Below are 18,588 nucleotides of genomic sequence, written 5' to 3' on the forward strand. Positions count from 1 at the left end.
AGAAAGAACCAGGGACATAGACGATTAGGGGGGTGGCAGGGCGGTTCCTGTTCCAAGCTCCTCCCCTCACTGTGTGGGGCCCTGGGGAAGTCCTTTTTCCTCTTTGCGGCTCTAGCCCTCACTGTTGTGAGGTTTCAAACAAGGAAAGAAAAATGCACGTAAACTATTTGTTATCACGATGGGCGCACGCTAACTGCACATAAAGATCAGGCTCTCCCCCCAAGGAAACGGCAAACGCTGTTAAGACAAGGACCCCTTGCCTTGTGCGGCTCCCAGGGATCTGAACTTTGCCAACAGCTTGAAGTGTTTTCATGTCCTGGCTCTGCCTCTTGTCAGCTAAGTGGCCTTAAGGCAAATCATTTTATTTCTCCGAGCCTCGATTTCCTAATATGTAAAATGGTGGCTTTTGTTTAGGAAAAATGTGGACCATTAATGTGAAGGGTCTGGTACTGTCTGGAACTCATTATTATAAAAGCCTCAAATTGTTGAAGTAAGCCCTTTACAATGTAGGGCCTGTGAGATCAGGAATTGTTTCTACCTTCGCTAGCATATCCCCAGGGCTGCCATGTATAGTTACACAAGTTGTGCATTGCACGATTCCAGAGCATCCTTTATACATATTTGATGTGAATTGTGCCCTCCAGAGTTGTACAGTGCATCAGCAAACACCATGCCTGGCATTGTTCTGGGGGCTGTAAACAGGATCCTTTCCTAGTCTCATAGAGCTTATATCATAGTAAGGAGGGGGAAGAATACACTAAAATAAACTAAATGTTACAAATGAATAAAATAGGGTGATGTGACAGTGATTAGGCAAGCGAAGCTTTCAAGGTGACAGTGATGAGCTGAGGCATGAATGTGTGCTGTGAAAATATGGAGTGAGGTATTACAGAAAAATCACAAAGACAAAGGCCCTGGGGCAGGCGTGAGTGTGGCGAGAAGTGGGCAGAGGGCTGGCCATCGTGAGCACACAGGAACAAGTAAGGACAGCATGCCCTTCTAAAGGCTCCAGGCAGTCACAGAAGATTTCCATCAGGGGCTGGACATGATGAAATTTGTGATCTATGAAGGGGAGGGGTGGAAGCAGGGGCTAATTAGGAGGTTGAAAGGGGGTAGGGGTTATAGCTCAGTGGTAGAGTGTGAGCTTGGCATGCACGAGGTCCTGGGTTCAATCCCCAGTACCTCCAATGGGGGGGGGGTGGATCAGAGGCTGATGCAATCATCCTGGCTGGAGATAAGGACCACGAGGACCAGAAGGTGAGTGTCAGAACCAGGGGATGCAGTCAGTGTGCATCAGAAGTAGAGAAGGAGGAGATGCGAATAGACCAGATGTGGAAGAGAAGGAGGGAGAACGGCTCTCCTCTTGGGTGGACAGGGAGCTACTTATGGAGACGGGAAGCCTGGAAGAGGGAGTTCAGGGGGAGAGTTTGCAGTGCCTCTGAGGCAGCCACGTGGAGCTGATAGCTTTCATCTCGTGCCCAGTTTTATTAATCTGCTGGATAAATGAGTGAACGAATGAATGGATGGATGGATGGATGAGGCTCCAGGTTCTCTCTAACGTGGGCATAATAATTCCTCTCTTTGTGAAAGTCAGAAGAGCTCAGGGAGAGATAAAGTTGCCTCTGATGCTACCCTGAAGAGAGGCAAATGGTACGGGTGGTCCGACCCTGAGCTGCCCGCCACCCTCCACCTGCCCCCTCCACCTTGTCCATCACCCTGGCTGTCCCAGAGCTCCCCGCATTCCTTCTCCAGGCTCCAGGCACCTCCTGCTGCAGCCCAGGATTGGCCAAGCCCCTTCTCAGCCTGGAAAGCCCTGCCCTGCTCCCAGGATGCCAGGTCAGAGTGGCCCGGCCGCTGAGGGCCCAGAGGCCAAGGCAGTGGGTGCCAGACCCGTCAGTGTATCACTGAGCAGTGCGTTCTGGTCGGGGGTCCCCCTGAGCTGGGTGGATGGTGGATGGGAGGTGGGCGCGCCTGGTGTCCTGGGCGAGGGGGAGCCGGTGCTGCAGGGCCGGGCTGCAGTTCAGTCTCTGCGCACGTTCCCCGCGACTCCCTCCCTGCTGTTCTCCACATTCCTCCGCTCCTTCCCTCCGTTTGGTCTTTTCATTTTCTAGCAGATGTTGTCTCAAACCGCAGGTGTCTGCGAACACTGGGGATGGGTGACAATGTCAGTGCACTTCTTTCTGCACCATTTCATTTTAAATGCTCTTCAGAGAGACCTGGAACTTCACGGCAGAGCTATGGGACCAGGTAGACTCGGGTTTAGATACTGTTCATGACAAGCTGTGCTGCCTGGAGCCAGTGGCTTCCCCTCTCTGAGCCTCAGATCCCTCCCCTGCAAAATGGGCTCCTTGTTCTTCGTGAGCGCTTCCCTCATGGGCCCTAGACCTCAGCATGAGGTCTGGCCCCAAACAGCAGCGGATTGAGTGCTAGTGCACTGCTTTCTCCCAGGTGAACGTGAGACCAAAGACCCCAGGAAGCTCACTTCACAGATTCAGACATCGCTCTTGAGACGTTCATACGGAAAGTCTTTTGGGGCCCTGTGTGTGAGTCAGAGCCTGGGCCAGGTGTTGGAGCAGATGAAGTGTGAGCGGGATGTGGGATCCTAGCCCCCCAGTAAAGGAGAGTCATGGCAATGGGCAGAGAGGGGGGTGCAGGGTGACCTGGGAGCCAAAAGACCCCCCTGCCAACTCAGCATCAGGGAAGGCTGCTGGGAGGAGGGGTGCCTCAGCTGAGACCTGGAGGAGGAAGAGGAACTCCAAGGTCAAGTTGGGGCATGTCACCTGCTCTGAGGCAACCAGGGCGTGGAGCTTACATCAGAAGAAAGCACACACTGAAGGAGGGAGGAGGAGGCTCGAATAGGGGAAGGAACGCCATCCCGTCAGAGAGGGTCTGGCAGCTTCAGGCCACGCACAGCAGTGCTGTTTCTTGTAAGGAGTGTCCCAAGGGCACCGGCGGCGTGGATGGGCTGTAGCAGGAACACGCGGTCTGATTTCTGGTTGCTCTGCAGAGAATGAACTGTAGCAGACAGGTGGTGAAGCACAGAGTGCTGAAACCAGGCAGGAAGTCAAGGCAGAGTTGCCCTTCCACTCTCGAGTCCCGGGGTCAGGTGGTCCTCGGTTTAAAACCTCAGCTCCACCACTTCTCATTTAGGTGGACTTGGATAAGCCAGTTCTCCTCTCCAAATCCTGGGTTTCTCACCTGTAAAAGGGGAGTTGTTAGAACATACATCTCAGGGATGCTGTAAAAAATTAAACGAACGAATTCATGGACAGTGTCAAGCACAGGACAAGCACTCAGTAAACAGAAAGTATTACCCTTGCTTCTTTTTCTCCCCATCGTGCATGTAAACACCCGCTGCCATAATGTGCCCTTGGACTTCGGATGAACCCCTCCCTCCTTGTACAGGCAGTTTCAAGGCAGCCACTGTCAGCAGCTCTGGGTTGAGGGTTTGTGCTGTAGCTCAGTTGCCTAGCAACAGCATAGCATCTGCATCGTTGCAGAGCCAGGCCGGTCAGGCATCCGTCAAAACAAAGGCGGCAGCAGCGATGACTCACAGCCAGGTGTTAGGAACTGGTGGGCGCAGGGCTTCATTTTTTGAGGGGATCAGGTACACCCTAATTCTAGCTCGAGGGAGGGGCCAGCCCAGGTCTAGCTCCTGCTTTCTCCCCCGGGGGGCCACCCTTCTCACCACCCTCTGGGCTTCCTGGTGCAGGGAGGGGACTGAGAGTTGACTGGAGGCCAACTGTACGCCAGAGCATTCTGTGGGCATCGTGTGTTCAGTCTTCAGAGCAGATCTTCTCCAACGTCCCACTGAGGGCTCTGGGCCCCTGAGAGGATCAGCATTCAGAGTTCCAGTCTATCTAGCCTCAGAGCCTTCTCACTGCGGCAGGGTGCCTCCCGAGTCCTGCCCACTGGCCCCCATCTCTCTGCAGAGTTTTGGACCCAAATAGCCAAGCACTCCTGGGCACCCTTGGAGGGACCACAGGCATCTCACTCAACGGGTTCCTCATCCTCCCTCATCCAGTGCCCCCTCCCCCCCGGACCCCCTTCTCTGTGATAACGCCAATACCTACCGGGCAGCCACAGTGAATGAAGTAGGTGTCTTTGTGGGCCCTTCCCTTCCTTCTTGACCTCAAGGACAAACAGTCACCCAATCCAGCAACTGTCCCCTCCCCCTCCTCTCTTCCCAAGGCCACTGTCCAACACAGGCGTGGCCGTGGTCTCCTGGGGTGTGTCTTCACCCCTGGCCAAGCTCGGTCTCCCACCCTCCATGCTCCAAGCTGCAGCTCCTCCCAAAGGACACATCCGAAGCTGGCACTTTCTGCTTCAACCCTTTATGGCTCCACTCACCACAGTTTGAAGCCCAAACTTCTCACCAGGGCCTGCAAGGCCCCATGCAATTCAGTCTCCTTGCCTGCTGCCAACCACACACACACACACACACACACACACACAGCCATCCTGGAAGGGGGTCCTGCTCTCTATCGAGCCTTCGGATCCCTGCAGCACCAGCAAACACCTGGATGACAGCCTCATGAGAGACCAGACTGAGCGCCTCCCAGCTAATCCACTCCGGGATTCCTGACCCATCAAAACTGTGAGACAATAAACACTTGTCCATTTGTCCTCAGCTGCTAAGTGGCGGGGTAATTTGCTGCACAGCCATACATAGCTAACGCAGTGTCCTAGAGTAACTCATCTGACCTCACTGTGCCTCCATTTCCTCATCTGTAAAATGGGGTTAATAAGAACACGCATATAGTGTTGAAAAGATAAAATGAGGTAAGGTCCAGGAAGAGCTTAGCATGGTGCCCGGCATGTACTAAACATTCAATAATTATCAAGAATTACTATAACTTCTTTTTCTTCTTTCCTATGAAAAGTTTCTTTTTCATTTTCAAAGACTCCAAGTAAGAACAGAATCAAGGGCTTGCGCGGTTCCCAAACAGGTGTTCCCAGCCTGTTCTGTCTTCCGCAAGAAGCCCCTATACTGGGATCACTGGAAATCCATGCCATCACTGCAGAGAAAAATTTCAGCCTAATGGCTCACAGCCTCTTCCTGCAGAGTGGTGCTTCCCCTAAAAACAATAACCTTAATAATAAGAGGTAACCACTGTCCTACACCAGGCTCTTACTGTGCTAAGTGCCTTATGCACGTGACTCCTCACGTATGGGGACGTCGCATCTGGGATGATGGGGAAACTGAAGCTCTGAGGGAAGAGTGCTGTGGCCGGGGTCCCCCAGCAAGCAAGTGGCAGGACGAACCTGCCCCGTCTGATAGAAAAGCTGGCGCTGAGAGGAGTTTCAAGAGCAGGCACCCTCCTCCCACCCCACTCCAGCCCGAGTAAGGCCAGACCAAAGGCCTGGAGCGAAAGCGCTGTCCAGTCATGGCTGGGTGACTCCAGTGCCCCCACACTGAGATGTCACAAAATCCACAGCACCGGAGAGCAGGAGGGGCCTGGCTCTGCGGCTCCGGACTTCCGGTTCAGAGCTCTGCCACCAACACCCTCCTTGAACTTGTCTGTTTGGTCGGTTCCTGCTCCACCTCCTCCCCCACCCAGAAGACATCCCAGGAGGTGGCTGTCTGTGGCTGGGAGCCGTGGTTACCAAGAAAGCTATCTCTTCTGGCACTTTGTCCCAGGTCTTATAGGTGCAGGGCTGGGAGAATGTTGTCAGGACAGACTCTGGCATCCATGTGGGGCCCATCAGACAAAGTTCAAAGGCTTCAGTTTCACTTGCCAAAACGCAGGCTAGCTTTCAGACCTCTTTTCTCAGCCAGCAGGAAGAACCGCGCACCCTCCCTTTCTGGTTGTCTCCCCGGGGCAGGAAACGGAGAGCCTTGATGCACTGGCGACGTGCTATTTGCACCCTCTTACAATGAGAAAGTGGGAAGCTGAGAGCAGGCAGAAGAGGCCACATACTCCACCTCTCACCCCATTGCTGCCTCTGTCTCCTTGCTAAGGGGATGCTCAACTTCTCCTTGCATACCTCTACTGATGGTGAGCTCACTACCTCCCAAGACAGCCCTCTCTGGCACCCAGATTTTGGAATCAGAGCCCCAGATTGGATATTCCATTCAGCACGTGACCCTGGGAAAGCCACTTCACTCCTGTGAGTTCTGGTCTCCCTCTCCATAAATAGGGCTCATGGTCTTACAGGTCTGCAGGGAGATTTGAACACAACATCGGCTATGGATGTACTTTTAAAATGGCAAGCCGCGTGTGCGGGTGGCGAGGGTTATTCTTGTCCTAACTGCCGTTATTGTGAGGCTGTCACACAGCACTAATCATCCCGGAGCCTCTCTGATGTAGAACCCACACTGGCTCCCCATTAGCTCCTACATACCAAGTCTTCCCACTGTGGGTTAATCACGACGGTTGACAAAGAGGCATTTGTCTGCTTTGTGAAGACTCGAATCTAATCAGAGAATTGTCATTCTGGAAAATATCGACCAAGGGGGCACTCACTTAGAACCCACGGACTCCTCACGAATGAGCGAGTCACAAGGCCACGTGCACTCAAGACAGAAACGCGCTTCCACCATCCCTCTCTCTCCTCCCCTCTATTCATCAAGAGTTCTAGTACCTTCTATGGCAGATGTCGAGAGACCTTCCCAGATCACCTGACATATACCCGACATACACCACCCCTCTAATCAGTCTCTTGCTGATATATTTTCTTCTCTCGTGCTCATGGCCATCAGACCGTTTCTCACTCACCTGCCTGCTCACTACCTGCGCTGGAGACAGCGAAGGGGCGGGTCCAGAAGAGGGGCGGGACCAATGGGGGCGTGTCCCAGAGAGGGTGGGGTCAAGAGAGGGTGGGTCCAGCAGAGGGGTGGAGCCTCTTGAATAAGGCAGGGACGGGAAGCGAAGGAGGCAGGAATGTGACTGTCTATAGTCACCGTGAGACCACAATTAGGAGCAAAGAAGACCTGAGAGGTTTTTACACGAAAATCTCAGCTGCTTTACCATGTTAACAATAGTCTAGATTCCCACAGTAAAAAGGGAGTTGCCAGATGCTTTTCATTCCTTGCCTCACTCACTCCATGGGTGGGCATTATTTTCTCCATCTTACAGATGAAGAAACTGAGGCTCAGAGAGGTTGAAAAATCTGCCCAAGTTTTCACATGTAGGGCAGAACCAGGAATCAAACCCAGTGCCTTCTGACATTCAAACCCAAGTTTCCCACCTTGTATCCCCGACCTACCTCCCAGAAGACTCTAGGGGGACAGGTTTTGGAAGGCGAGGAAGAAAAGAAAGTAGCAAGGAACAAAACCGTGCCTCCTGCTATGGTCTGAGTGCATCCCACCAAAATTCATATGTTGAAATCCTAACTCCTAAAGACAATGGTATTAGATGGTGGGGCTTGGGGAGATGCTCAGGTCCTGAGGGCGGGGCCCTCATGAGTGGGATTAGTGTCCTTCTAAAAGAGGCTCCAGGAAGCTTCCTTGCCCCTTTCACCATGTTATGACACAGAGAGAAGGTACTGGCTATGAACAAGGAAGAGGATACTCACATGCAGGCTCCTTGATCTTGGACTTCCAGCATTTGGTACTGTGAGCAACATGTTTCTGTCACTTGCAAGCTACCCAGCTGGCAGTATGGTTTTGCAGCAGCTCAAACCAACTAAGACACTGCTCTTGGAGCTCACCTTTTTCTCTCTCATTGCCAAATTCAATAGTAAAAAGAACAAATTATCTTTTTTTCTTCTGTGCTGATTATGTTAACATCAAAGATTTTTAAACATCCTTCTTCATTTCTGGATTCAAGCCGTATTTTTTTTTCCCTTTTGAACACTGAACTGAGACCATGGAAACGTGGACTCTGACCTGCTTTGCCCCTTCTCTTCTGGCACCAATTGTTGGAAAAATCTTTGGCTTTAAAATGAGAATTTCAGAGCAGACGGTCCAAGCTCTTAAAAGAGAAGGAAAGCCCCAGTTCTTGAATACCCAAGAGAGGGCTATTATGGGAAGTGCTCGCTGTGCAGGCTTGTTGAATCGTGATGTATAATCATCTTCATTTTTCAGATGAGAAAACTGAGAGTCAGAGGTGGAGTTTTTCACGCCAGGGTCGCACTGGTAAGTGAAGACCAAATGCATCAGATCCATCGTGTGGATCCAGGCCACCATGTGGCAGAGCCCAGAGCCATGTCTCCATCACTGGGCTCTGAGTAGGTCCTAAACAACCGTCTGCGAAACGCATGTGTGGGTAGAGGGATGAGTGTAATCTTGTTCGCAGTGACATCGACTTCTACACCTGATGTTTACTCCATCCAAACTTGGTGAGAAGACTGACAAATCATGTCCCCTTAGGTGCAAAGTGGCAGAACGGTCGCCTGCTGCTGCCCAACAATGTACCCATAACACAGAGCTGTCCCTGCCCGGGAGACCATGACTGACAGAGGGCTGAGCCCTGGAGGTGGGCTGGTGTAGAGCCACTGTCGAGAAAACCGCCCGGACGCTCACCAAACCCATGGTCTTGTTTCCTAGGAACATAGAGACATTCATTCCACTTGTACTCAGGAGGGACCATGTGACTGGGAGAGGGCATGACAAGAACAAAGGTCTTGAGTCAGAAACTGGCAGGGTGCGTGTTTGAGGTAAGAAGAAAAGTATGGCTGGAGTCTGCCAAGTGGAAATGATCACTTTTATCTGACAAGGCTTTGGTGAGGCTCATACAAAGATAGACCAGGGAAGAACCTCAGGCAGCAGACTTCTCTTTGTTTCCTCCTTGGACCTGTCACAGAGACATGGACCAGCTGAAAAGGGCAAGAACTTGAACTGAATGGGAAATTTAAGATGATAGGATTAAAGGTGATGGTCCAGGAGGGTGCCTTTCAGTTGAAGTGACAGAAAACCGCCCTGACTGTGGTTCCTGTACTAAGAACATTTATTTCTCTCTCATTCCTCTCTCATAGAACAAGTCAGAAAGGAAGTGTCCCAGGGTTGGTGTATCAGCTCAACAATTTAGTGAGCTAGACCAATAGCCCCAGAATTCTCGTATCCTTCTCCTCATGGTTGCAAGATGGCAGTCATGGCCCCAGGCATCACAGCCTCACTTCACCATCTTCGAAGACAGAAGGCAGAGAACAGTGGTGGCGTGGGGCAGAGTGTATCCTCAAATGCCTCCTTATGATGGAAAATATCTTTTCCAGAGTCTCCCCAGCAAGTTGAACAAAATTGGATCACTGGTCATACACTGGTAAGGAGACAATAGCACCCCCATTTTACAGATGAGAATACTGAGGCTCAGTGAGAGAGTGGCTCGCATATGGGAAAGCCAGATTCATCTGATGCAATATTTCCCCCACTGCATCTACTTCCTCTCCCTCCATCCAGACCATCTGCCTGATTGACTAAAAGGACTGCTTCCAGGGAATTTGACGTTGACTTTGGCCTCCCTGGGTTTGCCCAAGCTTCTCACAGAGCTTCAGTCTTTACTTGTATCATCACAGAATGTTCTCCCTCGATGTCTGTGTCTCCCATGGTATTTTTCTCTTATAAGGATGCCAGCCAAATTGGATTAGGGCACTCCCACCCCTTCCACCAATGACTTTTACTTGATTACTTATTTCCAAATAAAGTCGTCTTCACAAGTACCAGGGGTTAGGATTTCAGCATATCTTTGGAGGATGCAGTTCAACCTCTAGGAAGCATGAATAATATCAGAGTTGTCTCTGGCCCAAATGAACAGGTGCCTGTGTGCTGGGAAACACAGAGACCGGCCCGGGAGAGAAGGCAAAGTCCCAAGAGAGCTGTTTGGAGCTTTGTTGTTGTTTGTTTGTTTGTTTGTTTTTGCAGATTTCAACCACAAGCATTGGCCTTTAAGACCTTCTCAAAACAGCATCCGTTGGGATTCGTTGCCTGAATCCAAACAGCTGCCACCTTCCTGCTGATGACATGAATCAATCATCTTTTCTCAAAGACTGGAAAACTCAGGAACTCGTCTCCCTGCTGGAGGTGGGCTTGTGTCCCCCGACATCAAATGCACTTTGGAGGCGCAAACTGTCTTTCTGTCACCTCCGCCAGAACAGCCACGCGCTCCAAGGGCTGAATGCGGGTCCCCACCGAGCGGGACATCGCTTCGTCTCTCTGGTCTCTGCGGGAGGAGGGAGGAGGGAGGAGGAGGGGGTGGGCGTGGAAGACTGAAACATACCAAGGTCTGGGCGCTGAGCTCAGGAAGGAACCAGAATTTGAACCTCAAGACGTTCACTTCTCAGCCTTTGACACAGTCATTCCACTTCCCTCCCACCCCTCTGTCCCAAGCCTGGAAGAGTGATAAGTGGGCAGCAGGCTTGCAAAGTCTTTCCAGATCCTTTGTGTTTGTCAGGATAGACTAATTGCTGTGACAAACAATTCCGTATTTCATCGTAAGAAATTCTCTTGCTCATTCACACAGGAGTTCAAAGGGAGTGTTCCTGGATGGTGTGTTCCCTGGGGGATGAGTCCAGAAATGTGTTTTATGAAATCTCCTAACCATTTTTTTTTTTTGGCAAAGGCTAATTTAGCATGGCAGCCTGTGCCGGATTAGGCAGGGAAACTGCTCACGTGTCCTGCCCAAATCTTTTATCTGCGAGAAAACATTTACACACTTCATCGTGAACACACCATCACATGTTGACAACCAAGATGGAATTCATTTCTTTCACCCCCAGATCTGGTTCTCTTCCCGGGTTCCCTGCCCTAGGCATGCCAGCACAGTCACTTCGATGCCCAGAAACAGGAGAATCCTCTAGACTCCGCCCCCACCCTCACCCCCACACTCAATCTGTCACACGCCCCGTCTTTCCGCCTCCTCGCTTCCAGCTCCTGACGATGCTCAAGCTCTAGTGCTTATTTAGTTCAAGTCCTCTCTTCTTTCGCCTGGACCATGACAACAGCCCCCTGGCTGGGGGCTGACCCCCGGCCTTCTCCCACCTCTGATTTCTACACCACCCAGGCTGGAGGCCGGACATACTTCTGATAGTCCGCCTTTTTCTTTATTTTTACATTCTCTCCTTCCTCCCTGATTCTTTGTAAGCACCACCCACCTTGTATACAGTAGTCAGTATCTGCAAACCTCAAATTCCCAATGTATCCCTTCCCATCCCCTATCCCCCCCGGTAACCGCAAGTTTGTTTTCTTGTCTGTGAGTCTGTTTCACTTTAAGATACAGAACATCTCCGTCACTCCAGAACCTTCCCTTATGAGTCAGTCTCCACCCCCACCCACCCCCAGAGGCAGCCATTGCCCCGATTTCTATCCTTAGAGACTCATTTTGATTGTTGCAAAGCTTTGTCTATGGAGTCAGGGAGCAGGCACTCTTTGAGGCAAGCTTCTGGTCACCCACGTAACGTTTCTGAGATGCAGCCACGTGTTGGCAGGTCGCAGCGGGTTGTTCCTTTCATTTCTGAGTTGTCTTCCACTGTTCAGAGTGATCACAGCTCCTTCCCTCGTTCCCCCACTGATGGACGCCTGGGCCGTCCTCCTGCACTTTGGCTGTTACAAAAGACGCTGCGATGGCTGTTCTCACACGAGTCTTCGTGTGGACGCGTGCTTTCATGTTTCTCGGGAATGCAATGGCTGGTCATAGGGTAAGGATAGTTTAGTTTTACATAAAAATAAAAACCTCTAGAATGTTTTATAAAGTAACACTATCATTCTACACTCCCACCAGTTTCCTAAGATTGTGAAAATAAAGGTCACTCTGTTAGCATCTGAGGAAGACGGACTGGAGTCAGCAGGGCGCAGACCAGGCAGGTGACGGACAAAGGCCTTTGCAACATTCTGGAGCGGGTGACAGGCGTGGACAAGGGTCTCCCAGATCACCAAGACCTCTCTCTCTTTTTAATGGTTCAAAATGCAGCAGGATTTTCATCTTCAGTGTGCTCGGAATAATCCCAAACTGCTACCAGGACACCAGACAGTCTGCATTCTTAACTTAGGCAGTAATTTCTTGGGACAAAAGAGGCTTTAAAAGGTGGACCATTGTAACATTTATAACAGTGTATTCTTTTATTAACTCTAAAAAGATTTTATCTGTTAAATACTGGAGGTGGGTAGTCTGGGCCTGAAACGAGGATGTCTTCGGGCTGTTTCTCTGTTCCTTCCCCCTCTGCAGCTGGTGCCATGAGTGGCCTCCTTGGCACCCCCCAGCCCCCAACAACCCCCGGAGCAGGTTGTGAGTTCTTTCCGGTAAGTGAAGCCTGCACTGGGGTCTCCAGCACTCCCAATGAAGCTATGTACCTCTTAGCAAATTTCATCTATCCCTTTCTCTCCTTATGTTACTGAATCCAAATTTGTTCTGCTCACCACACAACAGGCCAGTAAATCGGGAGACGAGGTGTTGGGTGAGGAATAATGACTTTATTTAAAGCTAGCAGACTGAGAAGATGGGGGGCTAATGTCCTGGAGAATCATCATCCCCAAGTCAGGATTCAGGCTTCTTTTATACAAAAAAAAGGGGACAGGGTGTGGTGGGTTGTTGCAAATTTTTTGGTGTCAGCATCCTTTGTTCTTGCAGCTGCCCGCGTGGGTCAGGTCACTGTGTCCCTATAAACCTCCAACAAGACAAATGTTATTTGTGACTTAAAAGAATGTATGTTATCAACCTTAAAAAAAATGTACAAGGCGAAACAAAGCTCTTAAAATGATTACTGTTTCAGGAGGATTGGGAGGAAAAGGTTTTTGAAGACCTCTGCCTGGGGATCTCACCCTTCGTCAGAAACCAGCTTCTCAAGGTGTTTCTTCCAAATAAATACAGTGCTCTTCCCAGGAGGAAATCTGGTGAATTGAATTCTCATCATATGGCATTTGGGGGAGCAAAATAATAAATCTGTCCCTTTCATTTTGGGAAAGAAAATTAATTTGCAAAGAATCTGATCAGCCACAGGAGAGCGGTCTGAAGGGCTTTGATGAGAGCTTGGCTGTGTCAGAGACAAACAGAATCACAAGGTGTGCTTTTCGGCCAATCTGGATTTCGCAGGCTTCCTTTGAAAAGAAGCTCTCTTTCCAGAGAGGCAGGAAGGGGCTGCAGGCCAAAACCTAACCAAAAAGTACTGCTCTTTGCTTTTCAACAATGCTGAGTCTAACCCCCCTTTGCCACCTTCACTTGGAGGATAGAGGACAGCGCTCTCTCCAATAGGGAGGCGTCCCCACCGGCAGCGGTCCCTCCATTTGCTTAGGAAGCATGGAAAAAGGATGGAGCTGGCTGCGGGGCTGGCTTGAGCCTGTCAGCTAGGATTCAGGTGTATTGCTGAGGAAGAAGAAAAAAAAAATGTCAAAGAAGAACTAATTAAAAGCACCACTTCTCACGCTGGCAAAAATACAATAATGACTTTAAAAGATCTTCCTCTGTTTGCTTTCCAAACGCAATTAGATGCCGAGCACCGTGGCTGATCTCAGGTCCCAATTGCTGGTGATATTTTGGCTCACTCTTGATTACAAAAGCCCTGGAGAGCGAGCAGCTCCTGCGCGAGGGAGAGAGTTTGTTTTCCAGCTCATCTAGTCCAGATGAAGTTTCTCTCCTACTTCTTTCCCCGGCCGTCCACCTCAGGGTGGGGCTGCGGGGTGGGTGTGACCGCTGGCAGGATGCCAGTTGTTAATATCTGTGGTGTGTGCGCCCCTCCCCCACTGTGAAGCCCCCATCACCAGAGTTCATGGCCTACCCGCCTCCCACGGCCCCTCCAGGCTGTCTCTTCCTCCGCGCCCGGCCTCGCAAGCATCAGCCTGGGACCTCCGTGAGGGCGGGGCCGGGTCCTCCCATCTGCCGGTCCCCAGCCGCCGATCCAGGCAGCGTGGGCACTGCCTGAATGACTGCCGGGCGTTTAAAAGGATGAAAGAGCATCACTTTGGAGCTGTGCGGTGCTTGGCATCTGCCCCTGTCTCCTTGAACGCTGCGTCTGCATTCTCCAGGTCACTGGCTCCCCATTTCCCAGCAGAGACTCGGTACGTGGGAGGTGATCCCTGAACCCGGCACTGGATGGAGCCGCTCGGCTTCGTGTCCTTTGGTTGTAACCGCACCGGGAACAGCTGCTACGCGCGTTTTGGAGAAAGGGCCCCGCCTTCGGGGTCTGTGTGAGTTAGCCAGGGCTGCCGGAACAAGGACCCCGGACCAAGCGGCTTAAAGTAACACACGTGTGCTGTCGTCATGGCTCTGGAGGCGAGAAGTCCGGGATCGAGGTGTTCGGGGGTTGATTTGATCTGAGGGCTGTGAGGGAGGCTCTGTCCCCTGACCCTCTGCCAGCTTCTGGGGGTTGCTGGCTGCCATCCGCGTGTCTTCGTTTCTAGCTGCATCCTTTCCGACCTCCACCGTCACAAGGTGTTCACCTCGTGTCTCTGTTTCTGTGTCTGCACTCCCCCTCTTTAGAAGGACATTGGATTAGGGGCCACCCAATGACCTCATTTTCACTTGGTCACCTCTCTAAAGACCTCATTTCCTTATAAGGCCACATTCTGAGACACCAGGGGTTAGGACTTCAGGCCTGTCTTTGGGGGGAACTCATTTCAGCCCACGACGGAGCCTACCGGACGTGGGTTAGATCACGCCCCTCTGAGTTCCCAGCAGTGCGACCCTATGTTCTAGCCTTCTGAGAGGAGGCACCTGCCCCTCGTGTGTTTTTCTGCAATTTAATGTAAAGGAATGAATGTTTTCCCCCTGCTGCCAGAGCATCTTGGAGTTCCCAAAACATTTGGATTCTTTCTCAAATGACCTTCCTAGCAGCGCTGTCCAGTAGGTATCAGCACCATCTTCTCACAGATGAGAGGGGAAGTAACCTGCCCGAGGGCCTGGGGCGGAGGGCCGGGCAGGTGGGATTCAGATCCAGGTCTGCTTGACTCCAAGCCGAGGAATCTGAATGCCACTAATTTGCTGACATCGCCTTCATTTTCTCTTTCAAGAGCTCACTGGTCTGAATTGTGTTGTTTTTTCCTTTGTTAATTAGTTGGACAATTTGCATAGAAGGGAATAAATTGCCGACATAGAGAGACACATCCTCCTAATCAAATGTGTTTGTGTAAAGCTGCAGTGGGGGTGAGGGGGGGCCTCCAAGCCGGATGGAGGAGGGTGGAGGAGGGCGAGGGTTGGCGCAGAAGGACTCCACACCGGGGGGTGGAGGCCTGTATCCCGGTGTCACAGCAGCAGGGCAGGTTCAACCCCCAGCATCAGACCCCTCTGAGCCTCTGTTTTTTCATCTATAAAATGAAATAATCATCATCACATGGAGCACATATTCTACTGAGTGTCTAAACAAAGATAAACAATAGAGGAACAGACAAGAAACTATGGGGGCCCAGAGGAAGGGCGAATCCAGCCAGAGCAAGTCTGGACCATGAGGCTGATGGGAGTCAGCCTGAGAACGGTGAGGAGATGGAGACAGTGAGGAGGGCAGAGAGGCTCTGAACCTCACTCCTTAAGTTCAGGTGGGCAAGATCTCTCTCTTTGTCCCCAAACTCAGTTCAGTCCATATTCTGAGCCTTCATTCCGCTGGATCAGCAGATGTAGCCTCAGCCCTCAGAGGAATTTGGTTCTGGGACCTGAGGCATCTCTTAGAGACACAGCTCGCCCAGTCCGCTTCTGGGCCACAGACGGACAGTCCCCCAGGCGTGCCGGAGCCTTTCCTCTCTGGGCCCCTGGTGCCCCCAGGGAGGGGAGGATCCCCTGGCGGGCTCTGTGCGGGGTCCCCCTTCTCTCTGAGACCCACCCCCTCAACTGCTCTGCTCCATCCCTGCTCCCTTCAACCCAGGGGATCCTTTCTCGAATGAGGCAAATCTTTCTCCATATTTCTTCGAGACACTTCATCTGGACCCAGGGGTTCTCTCCCCTCTGTGGTGTGGATTTTGGAAACAAAAGCAGGACAGTCAGGAAGATGCTGTCTGCTCTCCTCCCTGCCTCGTCCTTTTCCCACACAAGGATCCCAGGGATGATGACTTACTTCACTCAGCCGTGGTGAGCAGGATGGAAGGAGGGAGAAACATGGAACGATCTCCATATGATCCCAGCTCAGAGGGCATTTGAGACTGTGGGTGCTGTGAAGGGCCAGCTTGTGGGGACTGAGTGAGTGCGAGGGGAGGGAGGTCGATGGGAGGCATGGGGGGTGGCTAGGAACCAGGGTTCACACTGCAATGGCTTTTGATGTCAGGGTAAGGAGACTGGATTTCATCCTGAGCCACTGAGAGACTGTAGACAGGGATGTGACAGGGTCCGGTGGGAAGAGGGGTTGGGGGGAGAAAGTAAAGGAGGAAGGTGGTGAGGTGGCATCTCAGGCAGGAGTGAGGACCTGCGCTCAGGTTCTGGCAAAGGCAGGGGCTGACCCAAGTAACACTTAGAAAGTGAAAGGCTCAGAGCCTAGCAGCCGATCAGATGGTCACTGAGATAAAGGAGAGTGTCTGCAGTGGCCTCCAGGCTTCATTCTAGAAAGCCAAGTAGTCGGTGAAGTCATCACCCCGTTTAAAGGACGTGGGACATAAATCCTATTTGGGGGAAACACAATGAAGGTTTGGGGGGACATGCTGACTATGAGAGGTCTGCAAGGACATTCCGTTAGCAAGGATCAATCAGAAAAGAGATGTACAGGTGTGAATTTCAGTAGAACGATCTGGGCTGGAAATAGACGTTTAGAAGTTATTGGCATAGATACATTCATTCATCAGTTCGGGCAACCATCCAGGAGTTCACTAACAAGTAATCCAGTGATAAAAATGGACTGTAATAATTCTGTGACACAGGGATACACAGGAATTGGCAGGGGTGGGGGGGACTGCCATGGAGAATCCTACCCAGTTTAGGGAGATCGGGAAAAAGTGGCACCTGAACTGAGTCCTGAAGGGTGAAAAGAATGTAATCAAGCCTGGGAACAAGAGGGGCTGGGAGGATAATCCCTGACCAGCCAAGGCCCTCGTGGTGACAACTTCATGCTGCGGAAGGGTGTCGTGGAGCCTTCAATAGGACCAGCAATCTCTGTCACTCTCAGCAGCTAAGTGAGGGGCCGAGGGAGCACGGAGAGCTGTGTAGGGAGATTATTTGGCTCCAACAGGGCTCAGTAAGAAAGGTGATGTGGTGATTCACAGTCTGCCGTGGGTGCAGATAGGAGCAGTTAGGGGGGTGTGGCCAGTTACTTACAATGCAAGCGTGACAGCTGTTACTCAAATCTGCCTTTTCTTGCAGCCCCATGGATTCATGTTGGGGTCCCAGTAGAGTGTGGAGGAGGTAAAGGTGCTGTCAATATAATAAGAGAACAAAAGAGCTGTTTGGTTAAAACTCTGTGGGACGCAGGAAGCACTGGCAGTCCAGCAATGGGCCTCTCATGACAGAAGGAAATGCAAAGGAAGAGGACATCCTCTCCTTTTACTCCACCAGATCCCGAGAAAACTGGGAGCCACAGGACTCTAGGGCATCAATGGCACTGCCCATCCGAGTCTGAGCATTCATGGAGTTCAGCGGAGAGCTGAGCCCAGCAGGTTCAAATCTGTTCTCCAGCACATACGAGAGTCCACCTGGGCTGGGGTGGGGGCGGCCTTCACAAAAGGGTGGGATCCTCTATGAGCCGAGGGAGACAGGTGCCTATGACATTTAAGGTATTATTGTTATTAAGACATCGTCACGGCCCTCCGTGGTGAGGCTTGAGACACTCAGCTTAAACGTCACACAATGCATTGACCCCTTCAAAAATGTCAGCCTTCAGAAAATGAGTGACTTCATATATGAGTCTTTACAGTGAAACACAAAGCAAGATGGCATCCTCAGCAACACAAAGTCCATGACTCAAAACGTGTCTCCAGTGATGTCAGAAATTCTAAATGTCAAAGAAAGGCATTCATCTGAAATGACTTTACATGCATACAAGAGAGGAACCAATAGGTAAGTGTACTGTAAATAACAGAGTCATCTTTCTCACTGTCAGAGAAAGAAGTTGCAGTCAAGGAAAGAGAGAATGCTAGAATAAACCCTTTGGTTTTGCAATGGAGGTTATCAAAATGAACTTACGTTTGTTTGATTTTGAGATAGATAGATAATAGGTAGATAGATGGATAGATAAATAATAGATGATACATAATAGATAGATGATTGATGGATAGATAGACAGATAGATAATGGATAGATGATAGATAGATAGATAAATGATAGATAATAGATAGATGATTGATGGATAGATAGATAGATAGATAGATAGATAGATAGATAGATAGATAATGGATAGATAATAGATAGATAATAGATAGAAGGACAGATAGATGGATAGATAGATAGATGATGGATAGATGATAGATGGACAGATAGATAATAGATAGATAGAAGGATAGATGGATAGATGGATAGATAGACGGATAGATAATAGATGGATAGATGATAGATGGATAGATAGATAGGGAGATAGGGAGATAGAGATAGATAATAGAGATAGATAGATAGATAGATAGATAATAGAGAGATAGATAGACGATGGATGGATAGATAGATAATAGATAGATAAGGAGACAGATGGATGGAGAGTGAGAGAGGGGTGTGTGTGTGCATACACGGGCATCCACACATCCATAATTTCCTAACTCTGTCCACTGAGAGGACCTAGAAGCAATGACACTCCTCTAACAAATGAGCACCACCAATT

This window comes from Vicugna pacos, chromosome 22 (genome assembly GCF_048564905.1).
Source record: "Vicugna pacos chromosome 22, VicPac4, whole genome shotgun sequence".
NCBI lineage: Eukaryota > Metazoa > Chordata > Mammalia > Artiodactyla > Camelidae > Vicugna > Vicugna pacos.